The sequence below is a fragment of the Hemiscyllium ocellatum genome, chromosome 37 (genome assembly GCF_020745735.1).
Source record: "Hemiscyllium ocellatum isolate sHemOce1 chromosome 37, sHemOce1.pat.X.cur, whole genome shotgun sequence".
Classification (NCBI taxonomy): domain Eukaryota; kingdom Metazoa; phylum Chordata; class Chondrichthyes; order Orectolobiformes; family Hemiscylliidae; genus Hemiscyllium; species Hemiscyllium ocellatum.
In genome coordinates this window covers 14,042,624-14,066,356 of record NC_083437.1, presented here as the reverse complement: position 1 = coordinate 14,066,356, position 23,733 = coordinate 14,042,624, and the positions used below count along the sequence as shown (strand labels likewise).

Here is a 23,733-nt window from a genome sequence, read left to right as displayed (position 1 = left end):
TGTCATCTACTGTATCTGTTGTACCCAATGTGGTCTCCTCTACATTGGGGAAAAAAGGACGCCTTCTAGCAGATTGTTTCAGAGAACATCCCTGGGATACCTGCACTAACCAACCCCACCGACTCGTGGCTAAACACTTCAACTCCCCTTGCCAATCTACCAAGGATATGCAGGTCCTGGGCCTCCTCCATCGCCAAACCCTAACCACCCAATGTCTGGAGGAAGAACACCTCATATTCTGCATTGGGACCCTGCAATTGCACAGGATCAATGTGGATTTCAACAGTTTCTTCACTTCCCCTCTTCCCACGTTATCTCAGTCTCAAACTTCCAACTCGACACCGCCCTCCTGATCTGTCCATCACCTTTCCCATCTATCCACTCCACCCTCTTCTCCGACCTATTACCTTCTCCGTCACCTTCATCTATCTATTACATCCTCAGCCACCTTCCCTCTAGCCTCATCCCCTCACATTTATCTCTCAGCCCCCCGGCCCACAAGCCTCAGTCCTGACTAAGGGCTTATACCTGAACATCAATTCTCCTGCTCCTCGGATGCTGCCTGACCTGCTGTGCTTTTGCATCACCACACTCTCGAGTCTGATCTCCAGCATCTGCAGTCCTAACTTTCTACTACTTTAGGAAGATTGCAAACACTGTCTTGGAATTTAAAAATGCAGTAGTTAGTCCCACTCATCATCTGGCTATTTGACTTTTCTTCAAAAGGTGTCCAGATGTATATCTCTATCCAAGCTCCCTTCTCCTTACAGGTGCATCACTGTTATTATTGAACTCAATGCCTTGTCGTCAGTAATGTATCCATTATGTATAAGTACCAGGTATATTTGTGTGGGTCAACAAATATACTTTTTAAAAATTAGTATTTGGATCCCATCATTTCAAAATAGCTTAAATTAATGTTTTTTCTTTGCTCTGTTTACTGTATTTGTGCCTCATGAAGGTTTCTCATGGAGAGAGCATGTAAGGCTCTATAACTTTCTAGTGTGACTACTTTATCACTCTACCTAGCTGACAGTATTTTTCCCACACATCTTGGGAGAACTCAGCATGACTATGAAGCAAACTTTTAGTGGAGGAGGTGGAGAGAGTGTGCAACAGGTCACTATCACTGAAGCAGACTGGAGGAGTGTGCAGTGAGTCAACATCACAATCAGATGGATTTGGAGGCATATACAACAAGCTAGCATTGCTGTGAAGCAGCCTCTAAAGTGTATGGAGTGATCCAGCATCACTGCGACATTGACTGAGAGAGCTACGTAGAACAGTACATCTTCCGTAGTTACACTGCACCACTCCCGACCTCTTCCTCCACTACATTGATGACTGCATCAGCATCACCTCGTGCTCCTGCGAGGAGGTTGAGCAGTTCATCAACTTCACCAACACATTCCGCCCCGACCTTAAATTCACCTGGACCATCTCTGACACCTCCCTCCCCTTCCTGGACCTCTCCATCTCTATTAATGATGACCGTCTTGACACTGACATCATTTACAAACCCACCGACTCTCACAGCTACCTGGATTACACCTCTTCCCACCTTACCTCCTGAAAAAATGCCAATTCCTCCGCCATATCTGCTCCGAGGAGGACATGTTCCACAACAGAACACACCAAGATGTCCTCCCTCTTTAGAGAATCGCAATTTCCCTTCACATGTGGTTGAAGATGCCCTCCAATGCATCTCATCCACAACTCACGCCTCCGCCCTCAAACCCCACACCTCCAACCGTAACAAGGACAAAACCCCCTGGTCCTCACTTACCACCCAACCAACCTTCGCATTAGCTTTATCATCCGCTGACATTTCCACCACCTCTAAACGGACCCCACCACCAGAGATATATTTCCCTCCCCACCCCTTTCCGCTTTCGGCAAAGACCATTCCCTCTGTGATTACCTAGTTAGGTCCACACCACCCAACAAACCACCCTCCCGTCCTGGCACCCTCCCCTGCTACCACAGGAATTGCAAAACCTGCACCCACACCTCCTCCCTCACTAGCATCCAAGGTCCAAAGGAGTCTTCCACATCCACCAAAGTTTCACCTGCATGTCCACCAAAGTCACTTATTGCTGTCGAGTGGTCTCCTCTACACTGGGGAGGCTAGACACCTCCTCGCAGAGTGCCTCAGGAAACATTGCTGGGACACCCGCACCAATCAACCCCACTGCCCTGTGGCCCAATACTTCAACATCCCCACCCCCCACTCTGCCGAGGACATGCATGTCCTGGGCCTACTCCATCGCCGCTCCCTCGCCACCCGACACCTGGAGGAAGAACGCCTCATCTTCCGCCTTGGAACACTTCAACCCCAGGGCATCAATGTGGACTTCACCAGTTTCCTTATTTCCCCTTCCCCCACCTTACCTCAGTTCCAACCTTCCAGCTCAGCACTGTTCTCATGACCTGTCTTACCTGCCAATCTCCCTTCCCACCTATCCACTCCACCCTCCTCTTTGACCTATCACCTCCATCCCCAGCCCATTCACCTATTGTACTCTTTGCTACCTTCTCCCCAGCCCCACCCCATTTATCTCTCCACCCTGGAGGCTTCCTGACTCTATTTCTGATGAAGGGCTTTTGCCCGAAACATCATTTTTCCTGCTCCTCGGATGCTGCCTGACCTGCTGTGCTTTTCCAGCACCACTCTGATCTAAACTCTGGTTTCCAGCATCTGCAATCCTCACTTTTGCATAGCAATTAAACAGACTGAGCAAGGGAGAGGTGGAGAGGGTAAGTGAACTGACCAGAGCACTCTGGTGTAGACTTCCATTTCAGTGCAGCTAAGCGGAGAGGAGGAGCCTGTGCTTCTGAGATAGCAAGAGAAAGCAGGGACAGCACTTCCATAAAGAGTATGTGAAAGCAGCTTTATAAAAACAAAGGACAGAAATGGTGTCAACAGCTTCACAAAGAACTTGAGAATGTGGCTCAGCAGCTTCATAAAAGAAGGGTGAATCTTCATGAGAGGGGCCGCAATGGTGGGAAATTTAAAAAAATGGTGGCAATTCACCTCTTCAAATTGTTTCTTCCTGTAACATCCAAAGTGTAATGTCACAGGAAAACAGCCAAATGATGAGTGTGTCTTTCAGTTAGCCATGTGTTTAAATCAGGAGGCATTAGATAGCTAAAGAATAAAGTTAAGAAATTCATCTTTAAAAATTTCACCTCCAAATTTATTAATTGATTAGAATAGAGATGGCTGGACTGCAGCTTTAATATTTGGGAGCTTGTGGATACCAGTTTGATCCACAGTGACCACATGTACAGCAAATGCTGGCTGGCTCAGAGTTAATGAGCTGGAGTCCAAGCTGCAGTCATTACAACGCATCAGAGAGGGAGAGGAGCACATGGACACTGTGTTCCAAGAGGCAATCACTTTGGTTAATTAAATCAAATTTGTTCCCTGTCAGAGACAAGAGAGTGTGAATACAAGAGAGGCAGGTATGGAGGAACTAGAATTTAACTTTGGAGGAGCCTCAGATAGTGCCCTTTACTAATCAATATGATGTTCTAGCATTTGGTGTAGATAAGGGCATAGACTGGAGGAAGAAGAAGTGAACTGACCAGAGCACTCTGGTCTAGACCTCCACTCCAGTGGATGTAATGGGAAAAAATTAAAATGTAACAATCAGAAGTAATATTGTTAAGGAATAGTTACTGATTTCTGTAGCATAGACAGGAGTCCAGAAAGCTGTGTTGCCTATCTGGCGCCAAGATTACAGACAGCTCTTCTGGGCTGAAGAGGAATTTGGAAGCATCTCATTGTCATGATCTATACAGGTACCAATGACATAGATAGGACTAGTAAATAAATTCAGCTGGGGGATTACAAGGAGCTCAGAGCTAAATCGAAAAGCAGAACCAGAAAGGTAATAATCTCAGGATTACTACCTAAGCCACAGGCAAGTTGGTTTAAGATTAGAGAAGTAAATGCATGGTACAGAAGTGGTGTGGGAGGAATGTTTCCAACTCATGGGGCACTGTTAGCCATACTGGGCCAAGAGAGATTGCTGCAGATGTGATCACTGTGGATCAAACTGGTGTCCCCCAGCTCCCACATATTATAGCTGCATCTATATTCTATTCAATTAATTAATTTGGAAGTTAAATATTTAAAGATGAATTTCTTAACTTTATTCTTTAGCTAGAATAGTGCCTCCTGATTTAAACCAATTGGCTATCTGAAAGACACACTCGTCATGAATCAGTTTTCCTGTGGTGTCACACTTTGACTGTTACAGGAAGAAACAATTTGAAGAGGCTAGCTAATCGCCACCATTTTTAAGCACCACCCATTGGTACTGGCTTTATTTGAGCAATACTGGAACTAGTGTCCTGCCAAATTATAAAACTAGAGTCGTAGATAGTGCTTTAAATGAAATAGTGGGGAGGAATGTTCAATTGAAAGGAGTTTTTTTTTTAAATTAAAAAGAAATGAGAAAGCAGAAGTGAAAAGTAATGAAGAGGCAAACAATCATCAAAATGTGACAGGAAGGAGTAGAAAATGAATGCAGAAAAATGCAGCAGAAATTAGAACCAGTGAGAATAATAATAGTGTTATGGACTAGACCAGACCACTCAAAACATTCTTAAGCAGGCAGCTCTAGACCATAACTTTGCAATTTCTTTTGCTAAGTGTAAGTAAAAGTTACCCAGAGTAAGATAGCTAGGATTACTCCTAAATTTTAAAACAGACAAAAATTCATTCACAAATTATACAATGAAATACAAAAAACAGAATAAAGAACCCCTACTCAGCCTATCAAACTAGACTTAATTATGCTGTTCCAAATATATACAACAGTCCCAGTAAGCAAACTCCCTTTTATAAACCATATAAATGGAACACCTGCTTACAGGTTGTAGTTGAAGGGCAGAAAAGAGCAAGAGTTTCTGTACAGCTCCCTGTTGAATTTCTCAGTTCAAGACTGAACTAAAATGCTCTACTCAGCTCAAGAGCCTCTCAAAATCCTTTTCACCTCTGTACCAAACCAGACCGATCAGAGCCTGGACTGGTTTATTGCTCCTCTGAAAAAAATCAAGGACAGAGTCTCCTTGAGCCATGGAATAGCTTTGTGAGACCTCCCCCCTTAAAAGAACCATCAATACCGAAACCAGCTTTATTTTTAATCCTTGAAAATCCAGTTAGTAGTCTAAACACGCATAGGCACTATATTAACTATAAACATGCAAACATGCACATGCAAATTCAGGCCACAGTACACCCACCACCAAACACCTCGGTATTTCATTCATCAATCACATTTTCGTGATCTGCCACATGCACAATTGTCAAATTGAATGGCTTCAGCAACAAGCTCCATCTAAACAGTCTGACACTTTTTCCTTTAATTTTTCCACGAATGTCAATAAGTTGTGATTTGTGTATGTGTTTGCCTCAGATGCATTGTTGGTAATATAAATACTGAAATGTTGCAATGCCAGCACCACGTTTAAAGTCTCTTTCCTCACCATTGAACATTTCTGTTGATGAACATTCAGATGCCTGATGGGTTTTTCTATTCCCTCATCATCCTCCTGCAAGAGCACCAACACCCATATCACTAGCTTCGATAGCCACCTTGAAAGCTTTGTGTAATCTGGTGTGGCTAATACCCGGGCAGTGGTTAATACAGTTTTCAGGCAGTCAAATGCCTTTTGACAGCCCGCTGTCCACTGAAACATCTTGCCCTTTTTTAACAATTTGGTGAGTGCAGCAGCCACACTGCTAAAGTTCGCACAAACTTTCGGTAAAATCCTCTCAATCCCAGGAGCCGTAGTACTGCTTTTTACATCGACGGTATGGGAAATTCCCCAATTACTTTAGTTTTTGCATCCCATGCGGCATTTGTCCATGTCCAATAACATGGCACAGAAAGGTTACTTGGGCTTTGGCAAATTCACTTTGAGCTAGGGTTACCATCAAGCCTGCCTTCCGAAGTCGATCAAATAAGTTGAACAAATGCTGTAAATGTTCCTTCCAAAAGTGACTAAAAATCACCAGATCATCAATGTACACTACACAATTGGGTAACCTGGCAATGACCTTAGTCAGTCTCTGAAATGTGGCTAGAGCATTTTTCATACAAATGGCATGATTTTGAGCTGATGTAGTCCAAAAGGTGTTATGAAAGCCAAAATCACCAATTGCCTCTGAGCAAGTCCGACTTAGAAATATAAGTTGCTTGTCCCAGTTTTTCAACACAGTCCTCCAACCATGGATTTGATTATGCATCAGTCTTTGTAACAGCGTTAACTTTACAAGAGTCCGCACATAGCTGTTGGGTACCATTTGGCTTTGGTACTATGACTATGAGTGAGCTCCAGTTACTGTGACTCACTTTGAGTACGCCATCTTGGAGCATGCGCTCTCTCTCTTTCTGAGCATGCGCCAACTTTGGAGGGTTATGCCTATAACAATGTTGTTTAATCGGAACAGCATCTCCTATATCTACATCATGCACAATTAGGTTAGTACTTCCCAGTTATTTCCGGACATTTCCCCATGTGATAGTAATAACTCTTTCCGGTCATTTCTATTTTCTTGTGGAAGGTAACTCAATAATTTATCCCAATTTTTGACAGCTTCTTCATTGTTCAATTTGATTTGAGGAATGTCCAATTCAGAATCCCTTGAATTTGGTTCCTCCTTCTGTGCTGTAATCATTAACACCTTCTCCTCTTGCTTTCCTTCCCTATCAAAATACTTTTTGAGCATATTCACATGACACACTCTGAGATTTCTTCCTTTCTTCCACCTCGCTCAATATCATTTCAATTTGATAAGGTCCACTAAAACTTGCTTTCAAGGCTCACCTCTTACTGGAAGTAACACCAATACCTTATCCCCAATTACAAAATGGCAAATTTGTGATTTCTTATCCACATCCTGTTTCATTGTATGCAGTGATACTTTTACATGCTGTCTAGCCAACTCTCCAGCTCTATTTAATGGTTCTCTAAAATTTGACACACAGCACAAATGGGTGGTCTCTGAATTCTGACTTAATTTCTCCTTAATCAGTTTTAACAATCCTCTTACTTCATGCCCAAAAATTAATTCAAATGGACTGAATTTGGTCGATTCATTTGGTGCATCTCTGATCACAAAAAGTACAAGCAGAACTCCCATAACCCATTCATCTGGATAATCCTGACCATAATTCCTCAAGATGGTCTTTAGTGTTTGATGCCATCTCTCTCGTGTTCCCTGCAATTCCGGATGGTGCGCAATAAATTTGAATTGATTTATTCCCAAGTTATCCATAACCTCCTTGATGGATGTGAAGTTTCATCCTTGATCTGATTAGATCTCTATTGGCAGTCCATATCTAGTAAAAAACACTTAAGTAATTCTTCTACAACTCTTTAACTATGATGTTGCATAATGGGATCGCCTTTGGAAATCTAGTTAACACATCCATTATTGTTAATAAATTCTCACTCCCACTTTTTGTTTGAGGAAGGGAACCTATGCAATCAATCAAGATTCTTGTGAAACGTTCCTCAATGCTGGAATAGGTATTATTACTGCCTGTGGTTTTCTGATTAGCTGACATGTATGGCATGCCTGGCAAAATTCAACTACATCCTTATGTAGTCCAGGCCTGTGAAAATGTCTTTGTATTTTAGTCTGTGTTTTCCTCACAGCTAAATGACCTCCAAGTGGTAGCTCATGCGCAACCCACAGCACCCCTTTTCTATACCCTACTGCAAAATAATTTAATGAATCTCTGCCTATTTCTCATGTGCTTGAATGTGTATCAGAGTGTATAACATGATCAGAGGTTGGTTAAGGAGGAAGTGCCGGATCTGCTGAAAAAATATACATGCAAAGGTAAAGTTTATTCACATAAGCCAGGAGCAGTAGTTAAGGATGTTACAATATTAAGGGACACAGGCTCCTCTCAATCTGTAATGATGAAGGATGAGGTGATATGTACTCCTGAGGGACTATTGCTAGAAAGGTACTGGTAACAGAATTCATGGTGAGACAAAAAGTGCTCAGTTATGTAAAGTGAAGCTAGACAGTCCAGAGAAGAGTGGAGAATTTGTGTTAGGAGTACTAGACAAATTCTCAGCTTCAAGAATACAGTTTGCCCTTACAAATGATATAGCTGTTTCACTAGTAAGCGTGCTGCCTACTCTAGTTGAAAAGCCAGTGGAGACGGAGGCAACTGAAGAAATCAAGGACCGTTATCCAGGGAATTTTCCCTAATTGTGTGATCACAAGATCACAGAGGCACAAGCTGAAGCAGGAGAGATCAAAAGGCACAGATAAGGAAGCTGACAGAGTTATCTGAAACTTTCTTTAATCAGATAGGTTGAATAGCGAAAGAGCAAATAGGTAAACACGTAAGTATTTTTTGTTCTACTAAGCTGATTGAATTACAGCAGAAAGGTGAGGAGTTAAAACAGTTATATCAAAAGGCATTTACTGAGAAAGGAAGTGAATGCATCCCTGTGTGTTATTAATTAACAAATGATGTCTTAATGAGTGAGTGGGCAAAAGCTCAATGATGGAGTTCAATGGAGGAAAATGGGAGGTATTGCACTTTGGTGGAAATAGTCAAAAGGCAAACTATTTTTTAAATAGAGATAGACTCCAAAAGATGAGTTACAGGTGGATCTGGGTGCTCCTCTGCACATAACATAAAGAGGTTAGCATGCAGGTGCAGCAAGTAATTAAGAAGACAAACAGAATTTTGGCCTTTATTGCTCAAGGGTTGGAGTTTTAAGAATAGCGAAGTCTTGTTACGACTGCACAGGAGCGAGTGAGGCTGCACCTAGAGTACTGAGTCTCGTTTTAGTCCCTGTATTTTTTTTAAAAGAGGTATTGTCATTGGAAGCACTTCCAAAGAGAGTTGCCAAGCTGATTATTGCAGTGAAGGATGGATTTATCAAGAACTGCTAAACAAGTTCTGCCTTTATTCATTAAATATTTAGAAGGATGAGGGAGGATCTTATTGACATTTACAAGATTTTGAGAGAGTTTGACAATATAGAGGTTTACAAGGTACTTGCATTGGTGGGGGCACCTTGAAATAAGGGACTTAGTTATGGAATAAGGAAAGGCGTACTTAAAGCTGAGATGCAAAAGAATATTTTCTCCTAGTTGGAGCTGAATAATCCAAAGAGTTATAACGTTAGATCTCTGAAAGTATTCAAAAAGGATGTGAATGGATTTTTGAAATATCAGAGATTTGACAGATATTCTGAGTTGGTGTAAAAGAGAAGTTGAGGTTTGGGGCAAAGGAGCCATGATGGTCAGACTTGTGGACCCTACTTCTACTCCTATTATTTTATGTTCTTACCAGCTTTAAGGTGAAGGTTTTCTTTGAGAATACTGTTTTCCCCTGCTGCTGATTCTACAAATGCTGTCTATTTTCTCACACAATTTCAGCTGCTGAATGACTGTCTAATTCTCATGTAAAGCAGAGATGTCCCGAAAGTGGTACATTCACTTTTCTTCTGAAATAATCCTTGTCTAAATTCAAGTGACGGAGGAATCTGAAACTATACAGGGAGACAGGAGAGAGAAACAAGGATGAAAACAAAAGACAGAGTGGAAGACAAAACAAGTGATATCAAGAAAATTCAAAGGCAAGAATCAAACAGGGCCACAGCACAAAATAATGTGAATGGGACTAAGAATATTAAAATGGTAAACCATAGGTCGACTGTCTTAATGGGTGGAGCATTCACAATAAAGTAGATTAATTAGTTGCATAAATAGAAATAGGCAGGCATAAATGCAGTGGGATTACAGAGACATGGCTGCAGGTTGACCAGGGATAGGAACTATCTATCCAGAAGTATTCAGTTTTTAGAAATGACAGACAAGCAGGAAAGGAGATGAGATAGTATTATTAGGTATTATGAGGTAGTATTATTAGCCACCTCAGGCGACTGACTGTATGGAGTTTGCACGTTCTCCCTGTGTCTGCGTGGGTTTCCTCCGGGTGCTCCGGTTTCCTCCCACAGTCCAAAGATGTGCGGGTCAGGTGAATTGGTTATGCTAAAATGCCCGTAGTGTTAGATAAGGGGTAAATGTAGGGGTATGGGTGGGTTGCACTTCGGTGGGTTGATGTGGACTTGTTGGGCCGAAGGGCCTGTTTCCATACTGTAAGTAATCTAATCTATGCAATGAGCACTATCTAGGCCAAGCTAACACTTGCATTCTCCAGAAGGATAAACACAGGAAGGATATTTACAATGATTCTCAGGAGTCCAGCACCAGTAGTCACACTAGGGTTGCAGGGTGGACCACGTGGGGCTGAGAAGAGAAATTTCTTCACCCTGAGAGTGAAGAATGTGGAATTCTCTAGCACAGGTTAAGGCCAACCGCATTGAATGCTTTAAAGAAGGAGTCAGTTTTAGTTCTTAGGAATAAAAGCATCAAAGGGCATGGAGAGAAAGTGGGAATAGGGTACTGAGTTGGATGATCAGCCATGATCATATTGAATAGTGAACCAAGCTCGAAGGGCTGAATGGCTTACTCCTGCTTTAATTTTCTTTGTTTCTATGTTTCTATAACATACTGCATGGGTAAAATTGATTTTATTCACCATTGTTATCTTAAGGTATTGATGTAACATTTCTACTGTTGATCACCGTGTCATATGTTACGCTATCAACCACTTGTGGCTTGTGACTGGTATAGAGTGCTGTTACTGATCCTCCTTTCTGTGGTATGTCAAAGTGGTAGAAGATAGGCCATTATTCAGTCTTAACAAGAAGAGGCAAATTTTTAATACATCGCGATGCAGTTTATTCCGTATGTTGCATTGACTTGTTAGGCACAATTTGGACGGCATATCTGTTTCCTGATCTCCACCCTGCCACCACAATTGGACTGACATCCATCTCTCTATTGGACCTGACCAGACCCCCATCCTGGAACCAGTCACAGACTTTAACACTATCAGACCTGACCCCACTTGTTCCCATTGCTGTCGGACCAGACCCAGGTTCTGAAACCCAAACCCTGCTATTACCATCTGACCCTCCCCGCCCCACCGACTCAATGCCCTTATCTGTGGACCCAACCAGCCATCCCTCTCTTCCTGTCAAGATTGGACTGAACTTAACTGAAACCCCTTACCCTTGCTGCACATGACCAAGTCCTCTACTGCTTGATCTAAATCACTGATACCTGACATCATTCCCCTTCCAGCCCTGCTTTCTCTCATTCACCCCAGTCTATACTAAACACAACATTACATACCTGACCCACTTGCAAGCTGGCATCCAACACAACTGACACACTACTCCCTTCAGCATCCTAACCACCCAATGTCTAACCCAGCCAAACCCTTCACCACCACCCCCCATGCTCGCACCCTACCCCCTAACCCAGCTGGCACTCTATTTACCTGGCACCCTTACACCATCCACCTGGAGACATGCTTCCTACTCGCACCTAGCAATATGTGTAAGATTTCCACAACTGAAGTCTAGCTCAAAGTTCACATTTCAGTGACCTTTCATCAAAACCAGGAAAAGTTAGAAATGTAATTGATTTTTTTAAGTCATCACAGCACGTTATGCTCTTATTCCAGATTTCCAGCATGTGAAGTATTTTGCTATCGTGTAAATACAAAACGTTATATCTTCAAGTATCCAATCATGCCTTTGTCCCCACTTCTCCAAAAGCAATTCTTGGTTCGATCACAAAACATTCATTAATTTAATGCAATATGTTTCTTTGAGCATTATGTAACCTAATTCCACAATTTGCCTTCTACATATATTGTTCAATAGATATGTTTTTTCAGATTCGATTATGTAAGCTCGCCCTATGTTATAATTTATTTTAGCTTGCGTTTTGCAGTTTATGTGTCTTTGTTTTTGGATCTCATATCATGAAATCAAGTGCCACTATTGCTAGGTAAAGAAAATAATGATATATTGCCATATTATTAAAATATTACAACTGAAGTTGAAGGATTCCTTTCTAGTTCCCTGCCTCCACTGGCCATAAGAAAAGTATGCAGAATGATGATATGTCCAATTATGTAGGTTTTACACCCCATTAGGTTTGGCTTTCGAAATAATTCAGTCAGGTTTATTTTGCCAACAGAGAATCAGTTGAAAGGTAACAGGCAGAGAGATTAGAAGACAGCATGTGGGAAAAAGGAGAAGCAGATTCCACCTTCCACAGAGAGAATAATCAGCTAAATGTAACCCAAAGAGATGGAGAAAAATGACTAAACCCTAAATTATTGCCTTGTTGTGATTATCTGCAGCTATCAAAGAACTAGTGCATGTGGAGACTAGGGATATCCTGGGTAATCGTCACTGTGCTGTGTCATTTGCTGATACAGGACTTGAACTCAGAAGGAACGGGCAGACAACCTATCCAGGTGCAAATCAAGGTCACAGCTGCTCTGAAATTTTACGGTAGCAGCTCCTCCCAAGGAGCAACTGAGACTTATTTTGATGAGAGTATCACTGCTGTGGTGCTTTTCAGCATAATATAGAAAAGCTATGCTGCATCATTGAGGCTTGTCATGTCCTTCACAACTAGACCTGACAAAGGGGGAAATGTTTTAAGTGCAGATGAAAAATGGGATCAAGAGCAATCTTGTGAAGATGATGATGAGGATCAAGACATTCATTTTGAGGGACATTTCAGAGACCATAGTAGACCTATGCACCGTCTAAACGAGCAACCAGACAGGATCTTATTGAAAACTGCTTCTAGGAGGAGTCAGCTGGGTTTGGATTTCTTTCATTGTATCAGTCTCTGTTTTTTAAATGGCAAGTAGCCTGTGGTCCAGCCATTGTACATGTGGACTATTTATTTTCACTTATTAAATGTTTCTGTTGATGAGTATTTTTTTATAATCCATATAATGTATGCATGGTATCATCAGCTGATTTCTTCTTCAAGTATTTGCAATTACAAGTCCTCCTTACTGTTCAGGAGTCAACAGTGTTCAGCGGGACACCATTATGCTGGAGGTAGATGGACTTTAAAACTTAGCTTACATTTGGAATCCAAGTGCTATACAGTGCAATCTTACGTTATAAGCATCAGGTTGGGAACTTTAATGGGGAATCTCTTCTAAACGTTTTCATCATCTGTTGGTCTTCAACATTTCAGAATTAATAGGTTGCTAAGTTATCCTGAAAATCTTGAGCAACCTGTAGGACAGCACTTAACTTGAGAGAGACAGTCCTTTCATCACAGATGCTGATGGCATAATTACTTAACTAAGAAAGGATGACTGCATGAGAATGGTCAGTATGGGGTGTGGTGAACTTCCCATCAGAAATAGATCTGTTTAGTTTTACAATAATGTGACCACTTGGGAGTTATATTTTTGGAATGGCTCTTTTTGAAGGAGAGCTTTCTAAGTATTGCTTTTTTGAAAGACATGAGAATGTTCAACACTTATGGGCTAAATTTTATCAAAAGCCAACTGAATGTCAATTTGGGGAGTTTCATCTCTCTGAGAGCTTTATCAATTTATCATATGCAATTCTTCATAGCTCGCTTCATTATGTGTGTACCATGGCTGTCATTACTGTATGCCACCAATGGCAAAAGTACTCTCGCTGTTGGGACCTCCCTGGAATTCTGGTGCCAGTGCTATTTTTGAGACCAGAGCGTACTAGATCAAGCACAGTTAGCTAGAAGCTACCCTTCACAGTGCCCTTAATGGGAGGAGAATGAAAAACAAATGCATGTGAGGGCATGTAGATGACTCTTGAATGCATATACCAGATCATGTTCAGAAATTGAGTCATAGGGTCATACAGCACAGACCCAAACTAAACTTCTCCCACAGACATCATCATATGTCTGATTAACTATCATTGTAACTACAGCCATAAGAATGAGCTACACAGGCTATCTGTCCTTAGCACCACAAAATCTTAAAACCTTGCCTCAAGGGAGTGTTATTGTTCCCAGATGCCCAGCATAGCATATTATCTCATTGTTTAATGCTGAAGTTGGAAAGCTTTCAAATGGTTAAAAATGTTATTTTGTACTGAAGACATAAGTGAAGACACAGAAAAGCTGCCTGTGCTTCTAGAAGAAAATTGCCCCCCTTGCATTTTGAACAACAAAATATTTACACTTAATGAATGATCACTGCACCCAGCTCTTATCTATGGAACTGGGTATCAGTTCAGTCCTGCCTGGCTTCTTGCTGTGTTGCATTGATGCTGCACTGCTCTATCATACCAAAGACGATGTTTCTCCTGATCAATATCCTCATTTTCCTCCATTGGGGGTAGCTATTACTCTCCCAGATCTTTAGCAATCATCACATCCCTTCTTTACCAGAGTACAATTTCTAGAATTATAGAGCACAGACTGTCTGTACTGTACTGAAAGTTACGCAATCTAAACATTGAATCTCATCTTCTGGAAACCAACCATTTATTCCATAATAGCCCTGGTGGAAGAATGGGCTGCAATGTTTCTATGCATGGCTTAAGTCAGGGTTATATAATGGAGTTATCAACTATGGTTCCAGAGGTAGTCCTTACCACCCAATAGTCATCCTTGTATGGCAACCAGCCTTTGAAATGAAGCAGGAGCATGAGAACTGTCAAGACTACAATCATAATAGTAGCTCCCAGGATACCTTGCACAGAATTCAAAACTGTGGTACCAATGAACATACATGACTTGTACAATTATGGAATGAAGCCCTTTGCTACTGAACAGAATGTGACACCCTCATCTCTAGTGCCCTCATCTGGGGGAAGTCAGCTGTTTCGGCAAAGACTACTACTCAGCAGAGTGAGTCACAGGCTCAATCTGGTAATCGACCTGTAAAGATTTAGTGTTATCTTGATGGCCACTGGAATAGGATGGCTACTTAATCCTTCAGGCCATAGGTTCTACTTCAGCAGTTGGCACAGTGTCCCATAAAATCCTCAATCTGTGGTTATCTGTAAGAAATGTCATTGAGAACTTGGCCACCTGAACCTTATATCATCTGCAACTTCTACATATGGAAACAGTTCAACAGCTGCTTGAAGGTTGTTACTGGTCCTGGCTTACTGAAGCATCTGTTACTTTTCCATTTCTCAGTGCCCTCATGTACTGTTACCACAGCAACCATGTCCCTTGCTGTGGTTGAATTCATTGGTCATGGTTCCAATGAACTTGTATGGGGAATTTCAGAAACAGAACAAGCTGTTAGTAATGTGAGCAGTTAGCATTCACATAGTTCTCATATAACTGACAGTTTAGCATAATCCTCCACACAGTACAACATGAAGGACTCCGAAAGGAGAGCTATGGAATTCGCCTACATGAACCTTTGACAAAGAAGAAAGTGGTTAATAGGCATCTTGTAAATAAATTCATGATGCACAAGGGAAAGAGGTTACTGAGGACATTTCTATAAAAAAAAATTGGCTTTGGCAGGGCACAGTGCAGTACAATAGGTGGCATGACTGAACCGTTGGGCTGTGGCTGTGGGGTTAATGTTGGGAGATGAAAACATTAATAAAGGAGTTGCATAAGAACAATACAAGTAGTTCTGGGATAACACACATTTCAGCAGCGCAATTTGGTTATATTATTACTGAAGAATTAGGGAACACTATTCTCAAGAGCACTTACCTCTGTTCACAATAACGCGTTTCCAGTGGGGATCGGTTGGCACGCTTCATTCTGTGCATGCGCTGATGTCAGCTGCCAGCAGAGCTGCTTTCTGTGAGAGGTTCTGCACAGAGAGCAGCTTTCTTACAGTTTTTAAATGTACTGTGTTAAATTTATTTTTGTTTCATTAATAAATATGATTTCAATCTTCATTCAGGCTGTGCTGTGCTTTGTGTTAGGCATTTGGGTGATTTTTGCGTGATCGTGAGTGTTACTGTTTGCTGCTCTGCACCAACCCCACTTTTCCCAGTGGCCCCATTGTTTCTATTAAGCAATGTTTTATTAAGTGAGGTTTCGTTGGACCACAACTACAATGTTGTAGAACTTCCTGTAGTGATGCGGTTGGCAGAGAGTCCAAGGAAAGAAATTAACATGACAGTTCAGAGGGCTTTTAAGTTAAGCCTCTGGCTCACTCTGCTGAGCATGTCTTTTATCCTCATCTGAATTGCAAACATGGAATAAAAATGGGAAAATGGTTGCAATGGAGTAACATGAGTAAATGTGTTTTTATCTGTCTGAGTGTGTGGACTCTGTTGTGAATGGCAGGAGGCCTTTAAAAGGATGACTGCATTAATTAAAGTACAGGTTGAAGTCACATAATGCAATGTGTGCGAAATGCTTGCGATATCCAACCGTGTGGGATACAAGTTCTAATCACAAACAATCATTGCCCATTACAGGTTGATCATAGTCAAATCTGTGAAGCAGAACTAATCACAGATTAACTTAGAAATGTCACCTGCAGGCCACAATTCACAAACAGAATCCAAGGTCTCAAATATTTCACAAGGGCACAGAATTGTTCTCCTTTTACATTGAAGACTGAGTATTGTTAATATATGCAATGCTGTCTTTGTGATGTGGGCATGGGGACAATAAGTTTCAGAAATCAATTTCCTACTGTATTCGCACATCATGGCAAGTGTAGTATATATTGGAATAAGCTGAAAATGTGTTGCTGGTTAAAGCTCAGCAGGTCAGGCAGCATCCAAGGAACAGGAAATTCGACGTTTCGGGCACAAGCCCTTCATTAGGAAACAGGATTCCTGATGAAGGGCTTGCGCCCGAAACGTCGAATTTCCTGTTCCTTGGATGCTGCCTGACCTGCTGCGCTTTAACCAGCAACACATTTTCAGCTCTGATCTCCAGCATCTGCAGACCTCACCTTTTACTACTATATTGGAATAAGGTCTCCTATGTGCTTGTGAGTGGCATGTTCGCCTACCTCATTATCCATATACTCCAATATACTATCATTTCCAATCCTTCTGTGCTGAGTTGCCATTTTCACAATTATTGTCCCCTCTACATCCTAGCATGCTGCTTCCAATCCCCACAATTGACTTCACAAGCTGCTCTGCCACCGTAGATAACTTTGATAACTCCCTTTTCATTTCCATTTAGCAAACCCCAAGACTGATTATGCCACCCCAAACTGATGAGTGCCTGAGCCTGTGACTGATCTCAATGCATTTTCTTGGCTGACATCGTGAATCTCCTGATTGAACTGGATATGCAGGACTCACTGCGGTTCGCTGTCCAGACTATCGTGCTAAGACTTTAACTGTCTCAAGTGGCCATCTGACTATGCCCAAGCCCATGGACTGGGATCAGACTCTACCTTGACTGACAATGACTGCTCCTTAACTGATGAAAAACCCTTGACTTGACCAAGCATCCAGAGGTGTATTCACAGTAGGTGCTGGATGGCTGGATAATGGAAGATACATAGCGAGAACGAAGAGGTAAGCATCACAAAGGGGCATCGGGAGATCATAAGAGATAGGTTAGTAGAGTAGAGTAGCTTTTTACTTGTCATTTCTACCATATACAACAGATAAAGTAAAAATGTGGCAGCGTTTCTCCAGGACCGAGGGTGCTACACAGACAACACAAAATACACAATCGAACAGGTCATAAAGTTTATAAGAAATGCAAAACACACAAGTTACATTGTAATATAAGAATAATAAATAATAGACATTTTTCTGGCAGCAATTCAAAGTCATGCAAAGAATTTCAGATGGGAAAAAGTCTGATCATACTGTGCTAAGGAGCCTGATGGCTTGGGGATGAAACTGTTGCACAGTCTGGTCATGAGAGGCTGAATGCTCTGGTATATTCTGCCAGATAGGAAGGAGAAGAGTTTGAGTAAGGGGTATAGGGGGGTCTTCCACAATGCTCTTAGCCTTTCAAATGCAATGTGTGGAGTAAATGTCTGTAATGGAGGGAAGAGAGATCCCAATGATCTTCTCAGCTGTCCTCACTATCTGTTGTAGGGTCTTACAATCGAAACAGTGAAATTCCTGAACCAGGCAGTGCTGCAGCAACTCAGGGTACTCTCAATGAACCCTCTGTAGAATGTGGTGAGGATAAGGTGTGGGAGGTGGTCTTTTCTCAATTTGCGCAGAAAGTACAGATGCTGCCAGGCTTTCTTGGCTATGGAGCTGGTGTTGAGAGTCCAGGTGAGATTCTCCGCCTGGTGTCCACCAATAAATTTGGTGTTCTTCACAATCTCCATGGGGAAGTCATCAATATCCAGTAGAGAGTGGTTGCTCGGTGCCCTCCTGAAATCAACAACCATCTCTTTCGTCCACGTACAAACTCAGGTTATTGGTTCTGCACCAGTCTGTTAGCCTCTGCACTTCCTCTCTGTATGCTGACTTGTCGTTCGTGCTGATGAGACCCACTACAGTTGTATCATCAATGAACTTGATGAGGTGATTCAACCTGTGCATCGCTGCACAGCCGTGTGTCAGCAGGGTGAGCAGCAGTGGACTGAGCACACGGCCCTGGGGGTGGCCCTGTGCTCAACGTGTTGGTGTTGAAGATGCTGTACCCAATCCGGACTGACAGGTCTCCCAGTCTCTCACCCATGAGGGGTGTGAAGGCAGCAAACCTTTGCTAAAGTCTCTTTGTAATTTGTCTTATTATCTGCACGCATTCTTTTCTTCACACTGATTCAAACGTAGAAACTTCTTTTACAGTTCTTCCCTTCTTTTACAGTTCTCTTCAAACATCTGTTTACTCTCTTATTGTCCAATTTGTTTTCAGGCTGGTTGATCTTTTCTTTCAGCTTAGCGCCTGCTCCACTCAGGTCAGCGTTTCTGTTTCTGAGGTTACAAAGCCTTCACATAGGTTTGACCATTCATATCGGCATTCCATTCATTAGAGAACGTATTTCTTCTTAGTTACTGCCTGTTTCTTAGGCTGTGGCAACTTGTCAGCTTCTCATTTTGTACCTTAAAGTTTTTCAGAACTATTGTTAAAGTCTAGGTCTACTCTTTTATATTGCATATCACATCCTTCTTGTTTCCAAATTGGAATTAAGGAATTTCATTGCTGTTTTCAAGTTAAACTGCCAGTTGTTCAGTCGCCTGGATTCTTTATTCTGATTCTTTATTCAGCAAATCCTACTCTTATTCAAGATGCCTCCACAATACCCTATAGAAGCTTACATTAGTCGAAGTTCATTAGGTTTTAATTGAAGACCTGTCTTGCTTGACATTTAGATCATTTGGGTATTTCAAACGCTCATTCAAGTGTTTCATTTTCTGTGACTAATGCTCAAGCGTTGTCACCACCTTGTGTTTTTCATCATCAAACTCATCTTTACTGTATGAAAGTTACTTTTTTGCACTGATCAGGTTTACTTTAGCAGAGTCTACTTCCTGACACTAATTTTGATATTTTGATATTTTTGGTCCTAAACTACTCGTTCTTCCATTGTAATCTTTATTGCCTTACACAATTGCTCTTTGATAATCTAGGAACAATATCCACAGTAACAGGTCTGTCCATGAAGTCACTTCATAAATTAATTTTGTACAAGGGAGTAGTTACATAAATTCTAGCAATCCCTTATCACGCTATCTACTGCCAAGCTAATTTTGCATCCAATCGGCTAGGTTCCCCTAGATCTCATACGATATAACCTTACTAACCAGTCTACCGTGCAGAAATTTGTCAAATGCTTTGCTGAAGTCCATATATATAATGTCTAGCATTCTGCCTTTGTCAGTCTTCTTTGTAACCTCTTCAAAAAACTCAATCAAGTTAGTGAGAAACGATTTCTTATGCACAGAGCCATGTTGACTGTCTCTAATCAGTCTTTGCCTTTCCAAATGCATGTAAATACTGTTCCCCAGAGTCTCCTCCAACAACTTACTCACCACTGATGTAATCTACAGTTCCCTGGATTTTCCTTACACCCTTTCTTACATAATGGCACTACATTAGCCAATCTCCAGTCTTCCGGCACCTCACTCATGGCTGTCAATGATACAAGTATTTTAGCAAGGAGCCAAGCGATCTCTTACTATAAAGTTCTGAGAAACACCTGATCAGGTTTCCCCAGGATTTATCTATCTATTTGCATTTTAAGACCTCCAGCACTTTCTTATCTGTAATATGAACTCTTTTCAAGACATCACTATTTATGTCTCAAAGTTCCTTAGCTTCCCTTTCTTTCTCCACAGTCAATATTGATGCAAAATATTCATTTAGGATCTGACCCATCTCCTGTGGTCCCACACATTGATGGTAATGTTTATCTTTTAGGAGCCCTATTCTCTCACTAGTTACTCTTTTGCCCTTATTATACTTACAGGATCTCTTTGGGTACTCCTTAACTCTATTTACCAAAGCATTCTCATGTCCACTTTTTGCCCTCCTGATTTCCCTCTTAAGTATACTCCTACAGCCCTTATACTCCTTTAGGAATTCACTCGGTCCTAGCTGTCCATACCTGACACATACCTCCTTTTTCTTGACCAGAGCCTCAATTTTTTGAGTCATCCAGTGCTCCATACACCTATCAGCCTTGTCCTTCACAGGAATATACTGCCTCTGAACTCTCATTATCTCATTTTTAAAGACCTCCCAATTCCCATTCCAAAATCATCCCTTCACTTGTGAATAGCCTCCCGCAATCAACTTCGGAAAGTTCCTGTCTAATAACATCAAAATTGGCTTTACTCCAATTTAGAAATTTAAGATTTTGTTAAATTCTATCCTTTTCCGTAACTATATTAAAACTAAAAGAATTATGATCACTTGCCCCAAAAGTGCTCCCCCACTGACACCTCAGTCACTTACCCTGCCTTATTTCCCAACAGAAGGTCAAGTTTTGCTCCTTCTTTAGTAGGTACATCCACGTACTGAATAAGAAAGTTTTGTGTTCTAAGTTTGCTCACTGAGCTGGTAGATACATTCTCAGATGTCTTGTTACCTAGCATGGTGACAAGACATCATCAGTGAGCCTCCAGTGAAGTGCTGATGTTCTGTCCCGCTTGCTAGTTATCTGCCTTGGTTTGACATATTAGGTGATATCATTTCCAGTTCTGTTTCTGCGCGGTTGCTCAGTAGGGTCCAAATCTATATGTTTGTTAATGGAGTTTCAATTTGAATGCCAGGCCTCTAGGAATTCCTGTGTGTGTCTTTGTTTAGCCTGTCCCAGGATGGATGTATTGTCCCAGTCGAACTGGTGTCCCTCTTTGTGTTTGGATACCAATGTTACTTGTTCATGTCTTTTGGTGGCTAATTGGTGCTCACGTTACTGGTGGCTGCCTGTTCGCCAAATGTAATGTTTGTTGCAGTGCTTGCAGGGTATTTTGTATGTGACATTCGTTCTACTGGTTGTTGGTACGGGCTCCTTTAAATTCATCAGGAGCTCTTTCAGTGTGGCGGTTCAACTGGGACAATACATCCAGCCTGGGACAGGCTGAACAAAGACTCGCTTAGGAATTCCTAGAGGCCTGGCATTCAAACCAGAACTCCATTAACAAACATATAGATTTGGACTCTATTTACCAACCTGTCAGAAACAGAACTAGAAATAATATCACCTACCATGACAAACTGAGACAGATAAATAACAGGTAGAGCAGAACACCAACACTTCACCGGAGGCTCACTGATGATGTTACCTAGCATGGTGACAAAACATCTGAGAACAAATCTACCAGCTCAGTGAAAAGATTTATAATCTGATCCACAACCTGAGCTACAAATCTTCTCCAAAATATTAAGAAAGTTTTCTTGAAATCACTAAACAAATTCCTCTCCATCCAAACCCATAACACTGTGACAGTCCCTGTCTATGTATGAAAAGTTAAAAGCCCCTATCATTACAACCCTATTATTCTTACAGACATCAGAGATCTCATTACATACTTGCTTCTCAATTTCCCACCGACGATTGGGAGGCCATTAATACAATCTCAACAAGGTGATCATCCTTTTATTTTCTCAGTTCCACCCACATAACTTCCAGGAATATCCTCCCTAAGTACTGCTGAAATATATCCCTAACCAAAGACACCACTCCCCCTGCTCACACTTGCCTCCCTTTCTATCCTTCCTATATCATCAGATATATTAAGCTGCTAGTCTTGTCCATCCCTGAGCCATGTTAATGTCTTCTGCAAGGGGCTCAGCAAGTTTAGGGTCTCTGATTGTCCTTTGAATGTCGGAGACCTGAAGTGTTTCTTTCTCTTTCAGCTATGCAGACGTGTCAGTGATGTGTTCTGCAAATTGTGTTTTTGTGTTTAATCGAGGTTGAGTTCCTGAGGTGATAGTTGTTATGCCCACATCCTGAGGAAAGTTCCCCAGTAGGTTATGGTACCAGATAGGCTTGCCCACATTGCTCAATTCCTGGGTGATGATGGATGAACTGGCTGCCCATCTTTGTTCACTTGCCCTCCCTGGATGGTCACAATAAAGTCAGTTTAAAAATGGTTCCCATCCCTTTGCAGATATCTTTGTGCCAAACCTAAATGAACTTATGTTTTAAAAAGAGCCAATTTAGCCAGGTTTTCTTGATTTAACAAAACATAAGTTTATTAATTATTAAAACTGAGAAGAATAAGTAACACAACACAAATGTACACACATTAAAAATAAGTCCAAGGGATAAGAAGTTTTAAAAGAAGCAGATATACAGATCACAAAAAGTGAACAGTTGAATGTTACAGCCGTTATAATGAAAGTTACCAGTAGCATTGACTGGGTAGTTCATAAGTCAGTTTCATGATCCTTAGTTTTGCAGATTGGTTGAGATTTTGTAGTTCTGATTCCTTTTGACTGTCTACAGATTCCAGTGTTCGGGGTGAAAGCTGGTCCTTTTGTTGACCTCAATAAAAACCGAAAGAGCTGCGAATGCTATAAATCAAAAACTAAAACAACTGGAAAAGCTCAGCAAGGCTGGCAGCATCTGTGAAGAGACATCAGAGTTAATGTTTTGGGTTGAGTGACCCTTCCTCAGAACTCAATACAAAATATATCTGCAGTTTGGGCATAATCCATTACTGGAGACTTGCTGTTAAGCAGAAGGTCATCAGCTCTTTATTCTCTTTGTGTAACAAGAGATCTCAATTCAATCTGTTTTGACTTGTCTCTTAGTCCCACTCCCTCTCAGATGTGTTGTTTGAAGTTCCGTTCACATTTGTATCTGTGACATCACCACACATGTCTCCCTCTGGACAACTGTTTAATTTACACCCACAGACGCTTTTGGTTGTACAAGCCACTTTGTTTTTAAAAACTGAATTATAAATGAAAAATGCCCACAGTACTTTAGGGTCACGACATTGTGTGCTAGTGGAGGGTTCAGGTGAACACTGTCACAATGAATCCTCGGAGAGTTCACACACTTCCTCCTCAGAGTTGGTGCAAGAAACTGACATTCACGGGGTTCTGTAATGTCTGCAAATAAAAAAGGAAATTAGTTTGTGAAGATGGAAACAAAAAGCATATGCGGGACAAAGAGTTGGCATGATTGAGAATCGAAGAAAAGCAGAACAAAATATTGATTATACAATTGGTATCTCCTTGTCACCAAATGCGCGTGCTCAGTCTTCGCTGGGAATTTCTATGATTCATTTATCAAGGAGGGCAAGGAGCCTGCTGTCCAGTCTTAGCTTGTTTTTTTTCCGAAATGAAATTTAGAGAAAATTTGACCATGATGGGAATGCAGGGTCAGTTTGTATTCTAACATAATGATATGAAGTATTGAAGCATCCCCAGTAAGTTGGAAACATTGAGAACAGTAAAGGTTAGTTATGTGAGTGAATAAAATA

At 41.4% G+C, this 23,733-nt stretch overlaps 1 protein-coding gene across 5 annotated transcripts in view; it reads left to right on the top strand.

Annotated features, from left to right (window-relative positions):
* The window catches only part of disp3 (dispatched RND transporter family member 3), a 501,842-nt gene that overhangs the window by 263,569 nt on the left and 214,540 nt on the right, over window positions 1-23,733 (top strand). The window contains exon 1 of one of the 5 annotated variants that reach the window (XM_060852436.1): window positions 17,368-17,400. The exons of the other annotated variants lie outside the window; for them this stretch is intronic. The gene's annotated coding sequence lies outside the window, so the exon portion shown is untranslated. Of the gene's footprint in view, window positions 1-17,367; window positions 17,401-23,733 lie in introns of those variants that run through there. 5 annotated transcript variants of the gene reach the window in all.